The sequence below is a fragment of the Schistocerca serialis genome, chromosome 6 (genome assembly GCF_023864345.2).
Source record: "Schistocerca serialis cubense isolate TAMUIC-IGC-003099 chromosome 6, iqSchSeri2.2, whole genome shotgun sequence".
NCBI lineage: Eukaryota > Metazoa > Arthropoda > Insecta > Orthoptera > Acrididae > Schistocerca > Schistocerca serialis.
This window is the reverse complement of record NC_064643.1, coordinates 616,573,847-616,588,741: the sequence shown is the minus strand read 5'-3', so window position 1 is coordinate 616,588,741 and position 14,895 is coordinate 616,573,847.

Genomic DNA, 14,895 nt, shown 5'->3' with positions numbered 1-14,895 from the left:
AAAAATATAAAGCGCTTAATTTTATATCTCACTCTACAAGAGTAAATATGGAGACTGGAATAGAAGGGAGAACCGATAGAGGTACTCAAGGTACTCTCCGCCACACACCGTCAGGTGGCTTGCGGAGTATGGATGTAGATGTAGATGTAGATGTAGTTACTAGACCGCCCGCATCTCGTGGTCGTGCGGTAGCGTTCTCGCTTCCTACGCCCGGGTTCCCGGGTTCGATTCCCGGCGGGGTCAGGGATTTTCTCTGCCTCGTGACGGCTGGGTGTTGTGTGCTGTCCTTAGGTTAGTTAGGTTTAAGTAGTTCTAAGTTCTAGGGGACTGATGACCATAGATGTTAAGTCCCATAGTGCTCAGAGCCATTTGAACCATTTTTGAGTTACTAGACCGCATATCTGCTAGAATGTGATTTTCGTAGAAAAATCGTTGTCTGCGACTGCTATTTTTCCCCTCCACCTGTCCTTAAGACACCAATTTAATTAATTCTCAATACTGTAAAAAGTGTGTACAAACGTGTTTCTTCTTCACCTATTGGTTGCAGGACTTCTGCATTTTTGACTTAATTTGGACATTTAATTTTCACCGTTCCTCGATAGGAAAACGTTTTAACCTGTTACAACACATTTTGTTACGGATTTCCAACGGAGTATGATGCGCTCACAACGCCGTTCTCCAGGTACACATTTTCAGGAGCTTCCTCAGTCCCATACCAATATTCGATACCAACAAAATGTTCTTCGCCGGTGCTAACCTTCTTCTGATATATTCAGTGAGTCATATTTCTTCCTAAAAAGAATAATTCGTTGTCCTTAACCTTGTTCGTCGTTCACAGTTCTGATACTATGTGATTCGCTATTCTCCTTTCCACCAGTCTTTATCACCTCCAGCTTTGTTCACTGTTTAGCAAGATTTTTTGCTAAGTATCTCCTATATTTTCTACAGGTCTTCCAATCCTCTTTAGCTCTGACCAATAGGTCTATGTCGTCTAGAAACCTTACCACTGAAATCTTCGTCTGTGTTTTTTTTCTTGCTTACAGCGGCATTTCCTGCAGCAAATTTATATCATTCTTGAATATATCATGCTTTGTCTCAATAACTGCTTATGTGTGATCTTACATTTAATAATGATGGCGGTACGTAAATAAAATGTGAACACTGTGAAAATAGCGCGCCCTAATTTGAAAACTAAAAGTTGTATAAGGTTTAACCACAGCTGTAAATGGACATCAAATTATAACCATACAACCTGTTAAAGTTTGATGCACTTCTAAATATTTCCGCCAAAAACTCAGTATCAAAGTCTTTGTTAATCGTTGTTGTGTAAATGAATAACTAGTTTACTAACGCAAAACAACAAAAGTATGAATTTAACTGCTACTGTTAGATAAGATCCCGTCTAACGTGATCCGCCACAAAATCAAGTGGCGACTAATGATTTACTTTCCTGTTTTTGGAGCTAATCTTTATGGCACAGAGATATCTTACTGACGTTCGTCACTCTTACCTTTTCTGATCCACAGGTATGTTCAGGTGTACACAGTTTTTGAACGGGAACGTTATTCCTCCACGTGGGAGTTCAAATGGTTGAAATGGCTCTGAGCATTATGGGACTTAACATCTGAGGCCTTCAGTCCCCTAGAACTTAGAACTACCTAAACCTAACTAACCTAAGGACATCACACACATCCATGCCCGAGGCAGGATTCGAACCTGCAACCGTAGCGGTCGCACGGTTCCAGACTGAAGCGCCTAGAACCGCTCGGCCACACTGGTCGGCCCACGTGGAGTAAAGCTACCAAATGCATGTTACGTTTACTGCTATAAGCGAAGCTCCGCAATCGTAGCACTGGATTTAATGTTTCTAGGATTAGCTTATAAAGATAAGAAAATCCGATGATGACAGGGAGCATAGCCTCTAAAATTAGTAGTTTACGCAAAATTGGAATATGCAAATCAACGAGAGAAACATGTTAAATGTTTCGAACGATATGATAGCTTTTTTGAAACAATGACCACTTGTGTCACGAGAAATTTCCCTAGATATTGGAAGAAAGTTTTATAAAAGACTACATGAATGACATGAACAGTATAAGACTGGTTAATATGTCATGAACGTTGTTGAAAGGTTAACCAGAATGTCCGATTCTCTGTAAGGAAATACTGTAAGTTTTAATTAGGGATGAAGCATTCCCGTTTTAAAAGACTTTTTTATGATAGTTGCGAAAAAAGAACGTGTAATCGGATAACTTGAACGATTATTGAAGTGGGACGTCCTTTGTCGTTGCTCGTAAGAATCTGTTTACTAATAACATACTTCTGTTGAATCTGAAAGGGAACTGCTGTCCTCGTTATAAGAACCTGGGAGTAATGCTTCGATTTTTAAATTCAGAAATGTGGTATGAAATGTATGTTAGAAGGTTCATAATAGGAAATCCAGAGGCATGAAGCGTCTGAAGAGAACTAAAGTACTGAATTGCCAGGCGTATGAAAGCCAATGAATGGAAATCAGTGCGAAAACCGAATCAGAGGTAATCCCGGCAGTGGGGTCGGAACTGCGCTGTAACTTAATTCCTCGCGATGGCGGTCTGACGCAGAAAATAAAGGGACAGAATTTAATAAAGCGCGGAAGCAGCAGCCGACGAAAGAAAGATGAAAATAGCCGAAAAAAAGGAAAAGTATTCTGAAAATTATTTCAGAGCTCTATCCGAAAATACACGATATGATCGAAAGAACTTCAGAGAGAAAATTTGAAGACATCAGATTTAATTGTACATTCTTTTAAAACGCAACGATATCAAGAAGTCAGAATAAAGAAGCAATGGGCACTGATATTACAGATTTTGGAGACTGTCAGTATTCGTCAAACGAAGTTTGACACCCCTTGAGAAAGTGAAGATATATCTGATATATGTGTAACCTTATACTTAGTTTCTGTTTGAGAAAGGGGTCATAGAAATGGTAACTGAAAATCAAACGTTGTAACAACTTCCCACCCAAACACGTGCAAGATAGCTTGCAAACTCTTGAGTGACTTTATGGATAGAATCATACCTTTGTTATGTAAGTAACTAAGTGATTCATGGTAAAAAATTTAGTACCGGTACCACAAGTACAGTAAAGTGGTTTATAAAATGGATAGACATTTAAGTAGGAGGTCTCACAGCCAGAAACGTGTCTGGTCTAATGCAAGAATTGACATACGTGACGGTCACACTCACGCGCACCCGTTCTCTCTCTCTCTCTCTCTCACACACACACACGCACACACAAACAAACAAACTGGCTTTCCCCTCCCTGTATGCAGACGCATCATAAGCAGACAAATGAAAACGATGAATGTTCTTATTGAAATGCATATCTTTAGCTGTCACCCTAATCCTTCGTCACCATCTCACATCATCAAATTAAATACCCGTCGTCAGCGATGGGATACATCACTGCACACCTTCGTCTTCGGCTTTGAGAAAATGTTTCGCGATCCTGGAGAATCTCGTCCCATAACAGGGACATACCTTTAGTTTTACGCACATATTAATTATCATGTTATTCGATAAGAACTTACACAGAAGTGACAAAAGACGTGAGACGCCTGCTAATGACGTGTCTAAACCTCTTCTGACCGGTGAAGTGCAACTCGACGTGGCGTGGACTCAACAATTCGTTGGAAGTCCCCTGTAGAAAAACTGAGCCATGCTAGTCCTATAGCCGCCCGTAATTCCGAAAGCGCTGCTGGTGCTGGAGTTTGTGTACGAATTGACCGCCCGATTATGTCCCAGACATGCTAGATGGGAATCAAGCCTGGCTATCTGAGTCGGCCACTCATTCACTAGAACTGTCCAGAATGTACATCAAACAAATCGCTAACCATTGTGGCCCGACGACATGATGCATCGTCATCCATAAGAGTTCTATCGTCATTTGGGAAAATGAAGTGCATGGATGGCTGCCAATGGTCTCTATGTAGACGAAAGTAACCACTTCCTGTCATCCACGTAAATACAGCCCACACCCTTACTGAGCCTCCACCAGGTTCCACAGTGTCTTGTTGAAAGCTTGGTTACATGGCCACATGCGGTCTGCACCCAACTCGATCCTTACCATCAGCTCTTACCAACTGAAACCGGGACTCATCGGACAAGGGCACGGTTTTCCAATAGTGTAGGATTCAACCAAGACAGTCATCTCAGTAGAGACGTTGCATTCAATGTTGTGCTGTTAGTTAAATTATTTGCGTCCGTAGTCTGCTGCCATAGCCCATTAACGCTCAGTTTTGGCACACTGTCCTGACAGATACATTCCTCGTACGTCCCTCATCATTTCTGGAGTTGTATCTCGCACCGTTACTTTTCTGTTAGCACTGAAAACTCTACGCAAACGCAGCTGCTCTCGGTCGTTAAGTGAAGGCTGTCAGCCAATGCGTTTTTCGTGGTGAGAGGTAATACCGTAAATGTATTCTGGGCATACTTTTGCCACTGTGTATCTCAAAATCTTGAATTTCCTAACGATTCGCGAAATGGAATGAGCGATGCGTTTAGCTCCACATCTGTTAATTAAATTACCATCGTGCGGACAATATCACGTCATAAACCATTTCCCATGAATCGCGTGAGCACAAATGATAGGCGAATGGATTGCCCTTCTTTCTTCTTCGCGGATGGATCACTTAGGACCACGCGTAATCAACATTTGTTGGCCTTCCTTTTCGCCCAGTATTCCTTCATAAACAACGAATGGGCTAGCTTTCGTTGCGTAGACCATGTATGTCGGTTAATTTTTCTCTCTTCTTCCTCAAAACCCCGTGTGTTTGTGATTTTTCTGATTTCATTTCTATCATGTAGATTTGGAGACCCTAATTCTCTCAGGTCTTTTTCCGTCAGTTTGTACCAGTTCGGTCTTGTAGTTTTGTTCTTTAAAAATGTATGGGTTTTGTGCGTTAACCTGTGTGAGTCCATTCTTTCTAAGTGCCCCATGAATTGGATTCTTCTCATGCGCATTGTGTCTGTTATTTTGGAGGTATTTTTATATATTGCTGCATTGGGTTTTGGATAATGTACCCCATCTTAAGTTCTTGGTCCTAGGATTCTCCTCATTATCTTACGTTCCTTGACTTCTAATTCCTCTTTTAGTGTTCTGTGTTGAAGGTGTAGTGTCTCAGATGCGTATAGAGCTTCGGGTCTAATTACTGCTGTGTAGTGTCGTATTTTGCAGTTCCACGAGAGGCTCTTTTTGTTGTAAATGTTTTTTGTTAACTGAAACGCCGTCTCCATTTTCTGGACTCTTCATCTGACAGATTTCTGTTCATTATAATTTTCTGCAATCCATTCACCTAAATATTTACATTCTTTTACTCGAGAGATGTAGTTATTATCAATTTTGAGATCAGAAGGTGCATCTTTGACGTCAGTCATAAATTTTGTTTTTTCAAATGAAATTTGTAATCCTATTTTAGCTGCCTGTTCTTGTAATAATTCTAGCTGTTTCTGTGCATCGGTAATGTCTTGTGCGATCAGTGCCATGTCATCAGCAAATGCTAAACAGTGTAATTTTATGCCCTTATGTCTTAGTCCCATTCTGTGTGCTGGTGCACCTGCTTTTTTCCATTCTCTAACAACTTTTTCAAGAGCACAATTGAAGAGCACTGGGGACAGTACATCCCCTTGTCGTACTCCTGTGTCTATTTCAAATTCTGTGCTCAATTCTCCCATAAATTTTACTTTGGATTTTGTCTCCATGAGTGTTTCATGATGTTTGTTGTCTTTTGATCTAGTCCAAATTCTGCTAATACTTCAAAAAGAGATTCTCGGTCTACACTGTCATATGCTTTTTTAAAGTCGACAAACGTGATGACATAACTTTTGTTTGAAGTACTATGTAAATATTTCATTGAGTTTTTCAAGTTAAGGATTTGTTCTACGCAAGATCGACCTTTTCTGAACCCACCTTGGCATTCACCTAGTTTTGAATCAGCTGAGGGCCTGCGCGGTTTAGTAGAGCTTAAGACAGAATTTTGTATGTTATTGACAATAAAGAGATTCCACGATAGTTGTTGGGGTCTGTTTTAGTTCCTTTTTTGTACAGAGGATGTATGATTGAAGTCTTCCAATCTGTGGGGATTTTTTCAGTTTTCCAGATAAATGTAATATAATGCGCATACATAGGGGCAGAAATCCATTCCAGTACGATTATGCCATAGGTGGTAATTCATTGGAAGCGGTAACGACCGTAAAATACTTAGGAGTTACTATCCGGAGCGATCTGAAGTGGAATGATCACATAAAACAAATAGTGGGAAAAGCAGGCGCCAGGTTGAGATTCATAGGAAGAATTCTAAGAAAATGTGACTCATCGACGAAAGAAGTAGCTTACAAAACGCTTGTTCGTCCGATTCTTGAGTATTGCTCATCAGTATGGGACCCTTACCAGGTTGGATTAATAGAAGAGATAGACATGATCCAGCGAAAAGTAGCGCGATTCGTCATGGGGACATTTAGTCAGCGCGAGAGCGTTACGGAGATGCTGAACAAGCTCCAGTGGCGGACACTTCAAGAAAGGCGTTACGCAATACGAAGAGGTTTATTATCGAAATTACGAGAGAGCACATTCCGGGAAGAGATGGGCAACATATTACTACCGCCCACATATATCTCGCGTAATGATCACAACGAAAAGATCCGAGAAATTAGAGCAAATACGGAGACTTACAAGCAGTCGTTCTTTCCACGCACAATTCGTGAATGGAACAGGGAAGGGGGGATCAGATAGTGGTACAATAAGTACCCTCCGCCACACACCGTAAGGTGGCTCGCGGAGTATAGATGTAGATGTAGATGTAGATGTATACTTTCTTTGAGTTTTGCAATAAGATTTTCTCCTGCATTTTTCCATAATTCTGCGATGATTTGGTCTTCTCCTGATGCTTTGTTATTTTTAAGTGACTGAATTATCTCTTTAATCTCTTGTAAACTTCGTTGCTTTGAATCTGGGTTTCGTTGTGTACGATGGAACTCAAATTTTTCTGCAGGCTTTTCACAATTCAGTAATTTAGAAAAGTATTTTGCAAGAATTTCACAGTTTTCGGTGTTGGTATGAACAATTTCCCCATGGTCATTTTTGAACTGGAGTGATGGAGGAGAGTACTTTGTTAATTTTTGTTTGAATACTCTGTAGAAATTTCGGGAATTGTTTTTCTTGAAATCATTTTCTATGTCTTGAAATTTTTTGTCTTCGTGTTGTTTACGGACTGTTTGTATTGCTTTTGTGACTGTTTTCCTGGTATCTTTGGTATCTTCTAGGGTCTTTTGATTTTTGTTGCACAACCAATTTTGCCACGCCTGTTGTCTGAGATTTATCAGTTGGTCACACTCATCTGTCCACCATGGGTGTTTACGTGTTCTTGTTTGCGGTGCTACAGTTTCAGCTGCATTTAAAAGTCCTGCTTGCAGTTGTTGCCAATTTTGTGGTTTTAAATTTTGCGTTTCTTTTGTAAATTGTTCATTGCCATTTATCTTTTGTACATCATATTTACGGTGTGGAGATTTCCTAGTGAATTTTCGTTTTTCTGGAATGACATCTATGGAGAATTTTGTTCGGTAATGGTCGGAATCTAGGTCTAGTCCATTAAGGACTTTAAGTTTCATGATTTCTACTGTATTTACGCGGGAGATCATTACATGATCCAACTGATATTCACCTAGCAATGGATTAGGTGAGATCCAAGTTTTCGTTTTCGAGGCTCTTTTCTTGAAAAATGTTGATTTGAAAAATAGGTCATGGTTTTTGCAGATTTCAATGAGTCGCATGCCATACCGGTTGGTCTGTGTATGCCCCGACCATTTACCTACCCAATATCAATATTTCTTTTCTTTACCGATTTGTGCATTGAAATCGCACATAAGGATTTTGACATGGTTATTTGGGATTTTTTGGAGAATATTATCTAATTGGTTCCAGAATTCTTCTACTTCTTCTATTTGGTTTTTGTTAGTGATGTTAGTTGGTGCATGTTCGTTGATTAGGGTGTATATCTTATTAGGTGATTTTATTGTCATCGTGGAGAGCCGACCCGAGTAAGAATTGAAAGTAGCGACTGAATCAAGTATTGATATATCTACTATAAATCCAGTTCCAAATTGTGAACAATTTGCCATGGCTCGTTTTCCAGGTTTTCCTTTGTATTTCCTGTATCCTTCCGAATCAAAAGGATTTTCATCTGTATATTGTGATTCCTGAAATTGCCTTCTATATATATATATATTGCCTTCTATATATATGTTGCCTTCTATATATATATATATATATATATATATATATATATATATATATATATATATATATATATATAGGATAGCCCTTATATATATTGTGTACGCGATATTATTACCATCTGTAAATGTCCAAGTCGCTATCCCACGACTTTTGTCACCTTTAGTGTAAATTTTCAGTAAAAGCCTTCGGAGTATGCAACCGCATTGTGAGCGAGTAATATAAAAATGGTTCAAATGGCTCTGAGTACTATGGGACTTAACTTCTGAGGTCATCAGTCCCCTAGAACTTAGAACTACTTAAACCTAAGGACATCACACACATCCATGCCCGAGGCAGGATTCGAACCTGCGACCGTAGCGGTCGCGCGGTGTCAGACTTAGCGCCCAGTACCGCTCGGCCACTCGGGCCGGCGAGTAATATAGTCCATTATTACAAATGTTCGAAACCTTGAAGAACTTTACACGTTTTGCGTCCCTAACCGAGAAGAATTTTAGTGATTGTTACAGTGGCCTTCTAAGCCTACGCTTCCAGTTTAAATTTTATTCAGCGCGCCTTCTTTGTTATGAGAATGCGGAACTATTGCCCGACTAAGCGGACTCGAGATCTTCCTACGGTGGCAGCCACGTCGTGTTCATGCGCGAGAAACGGGTGAGAACAGGCAGCTACAGCACACACTTAATAATTTTTGTGGCAGCAATCACAAGCTCATCAGTACATACCAGTGCCATCCAGAATAACACAAATGAGCACCTTCCAGCACAATGTCCCTTAGTCATTTCCTTCTGTTTTACTAGCTTAAATTTGGCTGATGAAATCATCCATTTTTTAAGGTATGCGAACTTTGAGGCTTGGCATGTAGCAATTTCTTGGTAAAGCACTGATTACTAAATACCTTATTTACGACGTGTTTCCTGATCATCAGATTAATGTAGCTAAAACTGACACAAAAACAATTTGTTTTCCTTTATTGTTATTGTAATACCTGAACAATCAGGTATGCTGTCAGCGGCATGCTACGCCGCTCTTCAGCCATAGTGTTGACAATAACAGAACACAGAATGGAGAATCAGAATGAACATAGTGACGGGCAAGAAAATAGTGGTCACAGATACACAAAAACACGGAGCCGTTCACACTCGACGATAACGACACTGAAAACACGTTGAAACATAACACTGATGAATCCGACAGCACAAGTGAACGTAGAAGCTTGACGGCGGACACTAAAAACACAAAACGACGTCACACACACGAGATACTGATGGCGATGATCTCCGGCGCGCGAAAGTCCATGTAGCGTGTGCGAGTCTGGGAACCTGCCAAGAGGGGATGAAGGGTGAGGGGGGTGGAGAGGGTGGAGAGGGGAGAACAAAGATGCCAATGGCTGAGGAGATGGGAGGAGGAGTTGAGGGGCATGGGAGGGGAGGCCTGGGGGAGGAGTGGGGAGAAAGGAAGGAGGGAAGGAGGGTGCCCAAAGGAACAGACACAGGAAGAGGGAGGGAGGATCAAAGTTGGTAGGAGGGGTATATGGAGGGGAGGAGGACATCATCAGAGAGGGGGAGCTGGCGGAAGCCACCTTGGGAGAGGGTAAGGAGCGTGGAGAGATGGAGACCGGGTGGGACGTGGGAATACAGGCGCAGCAGCGGGCAGGGGCGGGAGAGGATGGGCGAGACAAGCGGGTGAGGAGGATGGAGTTTGCGGGAGGTGTACAGGATCTGTATCCTTTCAAGGAAAAGGAGGAGGTAGGGGAATGGAATGAGATCGTATAGGATCCGTGTGGGGGAGGGGAGACGGATGCGATAGGCGAGGTGGAGAGCATGGCGTTCAAGGATTTGAAGGGATTTATAAAAGGTAGGAGGGACGGAGATCCAGGCCGAATGGGCGTAACAAAGCATAGGGCGGATGAGGGATTTATAGGTGTGGAGTATGGTTGAGGGGTCCAGACCCCATGTATGGCCACAAAGGAGCTTGAGGGGACAGAGTCGGGAGCGTGCCTTGGATTGTCCAGAGATGGGGGGTCCAGGACAGTCGACGGTCGAGGGTGACGCCAACGTACGTAAGGGTGGGGGTGAGGGCGATATGACGGCCATAGATGGTGTGATAGAAATCAAGGAGGCGGAACGAAGGGGTGGTTTTGCCTACAATGATCGCTTGGGTTTTGGAGGGATTGACCTTGAGCAACCACTGGTTGCACCAAGCAGTAAACCAGTCAAGATGGGTTTGGAGAAGGTGTTGGGAGCGCTGCAGGGCGGTTGCAAGGGCAAGGAAGGCGTTGTCATCGGCAAACTGGGGAAGGTGGACGAGGGTGACGGTGGCGGCATGTCCGCTGTATATAAAAGGTACAGAAGGGGAGAGAGAACGGAGCCTTGGGGCATACCGGCGGAGGGAAAAAAAGGTGTGGAATCCGTGTTATGGATGGTGACGTAGGAAGGACGGTGGGAGAGAAAGGAGCCGATCACACAGACGTAATTAATGGGAAGGGCGAAGGTTTGGAGCTTGAAGAGGAGACCAGAGTGCCATAAGCGGTCATAAGCACGTTCGAGGTCCCAGGAGGGGAAGATTGCGGGGCGACGGGAATTAAGCTGTTTGGAAAGGAGATGAGTGAGGTGAAGGAGAAGGTCGTCGGAAGAGAAGGATGGCCGAAAGCTGGGTAACGGGAAGGAGGCGGTGCTGGCAGAGATGCTGGTGAATACGGCGGGTGAGGATAGATTCCAGGACCTTGCTGAAGACCGAGGTAAGGCTGATGGTACGGTAGGAGCAGACGGCGGACGGCGGTTTACCAGGTTTAAGGAACATCAGGATGTGGGACGTTTTCCACAGGTCAGGGTAGTAACCGGTGGAGTACATTGTAGAGCCTGGCCAGGGTGGAGAGGAAAGAGACAGGAGCTTCACGAAGGTGACGGTAGGTGACACGATCGTGCCCAGGAGCGGTGTTGCATTTCGTGCAGAGTGTAGCAATGAGATCCTGTGTAGTGATAGGGGCATTGAGTTTCGTGTGTGCAATGTTGTCCAAGTACTGGAAACCAGGTGCGAGGGGAGGGACAGAGTTGTCAGATCGATCACGGACATCCGGGAAGAGGGAGTAATCGAACTGAGGAATGTCGGGGATGGAAAAGACATTGGAGAGGTAAGAGGCAAAGTGATTGGCCTTACTAAGGGAGTCAGGGAAGGGGTGATCATCATGGAGAAGAGGATAGTAGGGGGAGGGTTTAGTTCCGGTAGGGCGACGGAAGACTGACCTGAACTTGGACGAGTTTATAGGTAGAGTAGCATTTAAACGGGTGCACGTCTGTCGCCAGTCCCGGCGTTTCTTAGCCGCGAGCAAATTTCGAATGTGTCGCTGGAGTTGTCGGTGCCGTCGTAGAGTGTCCGGGTCACGCGTGTGGAGGAAGGCACGGTAGAGACGGCGGGATTCACGGAGGAGGAGGACGGCCTGTGAGGATACAAAAACAAAATTAGAAAACCTTATATATAATCAGTATACGTCCAATGTAACAGCAGGAACGAAGGTATACATTGGGCATAAGCGCTTAAAATATGTTTAGGGAAGTTAATACAAGTGAGCAATACAAGAAAAATTTACGCTCTAATGTGCAATTGCTGTTAAGAGTACCTTCAAAAGATGTTACTTTGAGACATCGCATGCCAGACTGGCGGCAACAGACTCTAGAACATTGCTACTTCAACTTGGCACCAGATGGCGTTGATCTCAAAGATCGAAACATACAAGGACCTAGCGTTTACAATATATTGTAAAAATCCCGTACCACACCGTATTTGTTTTTTACGGTAAGCTTCTTATCGTCACCGAAAAAATATAACCACATAACATACGCTATGAATTGAACTTCACATGGGAACTTTACTAAAAACGTACAGCACACTAGCCACAGTATCCAAATACTCCTTCGACAGGCTGCAATTGAAAGATCCCCATTATAAGGAAGACACTATGCATTTTTCATTATATTTCAAAGAAATAAAAAAGTGTTTTCGGAGTGACTAGACTGTGTGCCAAGTCATTCTGAATCTAGATATAATGTCGACTATATTTAGCCCAGATGGTCAGTGGTGACGATGATGATCCTCCTGAAAGGCGTAACAGTAGTCTTTTTCCCAAGCTCACTGATATAGAGCGAATAATGTTTTGTGTTCTAGCCTCAAGGAAGGCTAGCGAAAGAAATTTTAGTTCGTAATGAAGCATTATGTCTGGCGGACGAAGCAGACTTGATTCGAAACGTGTTGATTCATTGCAATTACTCTAATATAGAATACTTTGGAGATAAATTTGTGCCTGTTAAATTTCTAATTACTCAAGCGGTTGGGTTCAGTTATGTACTTCTGAATCAGTAAAGCAGTTGTTAGAAGAAACAGCAATAGGATTTTTCATTGCGATGCCGCCCATCATTTACAAAAGTTGGTAGTTACAGCGCGGCGAACGCTACCCTCCACACGGCTGCTCGTGTGACCAAAGCTTGACCACTTCGAGCATTTGCACACCATGTCCGAGATCGTTGGGCTCTAGCGGATATGAGCTAGCGAAACACCAAATTTGCAAATCTCTACCGCCTATGTTGAATTCAGCGGCTGCAAAAGTTATGAGACGCACTCTAGGTTTCTCTAATCTGCAGCAAAAATGTACCAATTCGATTGCAGGGCTCTCTGAACACTTCCTCAGTTTGTTTAAAACAATCAATTGAAAATTTATGTTTCTGCAGATGACCACATTATTACCATGTGATTGGTTGGCTGGACTATAACCCATTTTAATGCTTTCCTACAGTGCAATACATGTGCTGGCTAACAATAATGTAAATAATGAAACTACTTTTTACTATCCTTAATAGGAAGGTATTGAATGATGTAATATAGGTTTTCATTATATAAATGGCTTTGAAAAAGTTACTGCTTGAGGGCGTTGTTGCACAGTAACTCTATGTAGCTCGACTCCGATACAGCTACATAAGCGCCGATATATAGGTCGGGGATTAGTCCTTGATCCATCCCATCCTTTGTTATGCTTGAATTTCCTCCCCTCTCAGGTACTGTACAGCCCTCCAAATCCTAGAACGCGATGCAATGTGCCTCACCATCCGTATCCGCCTTGTGTCCCCCATGCGCATCCCCTATGAGCTCATCCCCTTCCCCCAACTTCTCCTTTTCCTTGAACACATCTGGACCCTGTATATTATCCAATGACTCGATTCCCTTCACTCCCTGGTGTCTCCATTCCTCTCGACCCACACACCATTGCCTTGCCTTTACCGTTGTGTCCCGCTCTCTCTCCATCTCCACACCCTCCACCTCCTCTCCCAACGCAACTTCCAGCTCATGCCCCTCCCAGATGATGAGCTTCGCCCTGATATCTACCCCTCCTACCAACTGTAACCCTACCTTCCTGCTCCCTCCTCCTCAGGGCTCCGTCTCGTCCCCTTTCCTGCCCCTGAGTGGCTTTCCCCCTAATACACTCCCTCCCTCTCCTGTGCTCGCTTTCAGTGTCTCTGCACTCCCTCCTTCCTTGTCTTTCCCCTTTATCTCCCACCCTGCCTGTCCCCCATTTTCCTCTTCCTCCCACCACCATCCCACCTCCCCTCTTTTTCCCTCCTCTCAAACCTTCAGTCCCTCGGCAGGTCGGTTTTTATTCTTTGTGAGTGCTCTGTCGTTTCCAGTGGTTTTGCTTTTTGAGTGTCTTGCTCTGTGTGATTTTTATATTGTGGCCGACCTTTAACTTGTCTTTGACTTCTGTGATTTTAATTGCATAATGCAATGCCAGCCTTATCCTTTCAACTTTATGTCGACTTCTTAACTGCCCCCCTGTGCATGTCCCCATAGTAGTGTATTTCTTAACTCCCATCATCTCCGTTTCTTGCGTTTTTCATGTCCCCCCTTTTTCTCACCCCCATTTTTTGTAAGCGTTCCCCTCTCATGTATGTTGTAAGACAGTTTGGCTGAAAAGTGATGAACCGTGCCACTGCTAGCACTCCCATGCTCCATGGGGCAAGGGTATGAAATTAAAATAAAGAAAAAAGAAAGGTCTGGGATTAATACAGCATTCTTGTCTTCTGACATGCGTGAAATAAATGGCGAAACTCCAACTATGGAAACGTTGTTACCAAATGCATCCAAACAGATTCCGAAGGACAACCACCAGTAGACACCACCGGAGGATGAAGGATGTGTATGGGGCAGCATTTCTGTCGAATACTGCCGTTGTTGATTGTTGCATCAAGTTACACGCTGATCTATCTGGGAGGCTAGTAGGTTTGGCCAACTCGACTAGGAGACACTCCAGCAAACGACTGATTACTATGTGTTAACAGCTCTTTCTGTTGCTTAAAACGAGGCCATGAAGTGTCGATGACGTGCAGCATGCAGTTATGGATTTTTGCAGGCTTCAAGAAAAGGGGTTTTATCAAATGACTATCTTCAACATGGTGCGTCGCGGGGTATTATAGCCTCAGCGTTGACGGCTATTTTGCCTGATTGACATACCGATCCTGGACTGTATGGCGTCAGTACGGAAACTTTTTGATCACCCATGTACAAAGGTATGAAAATATTGTAGCAGTAAATGTGTTTATACATCAGTCAAATGAAAACACTCGTGAATTTAATAGTGGAGGT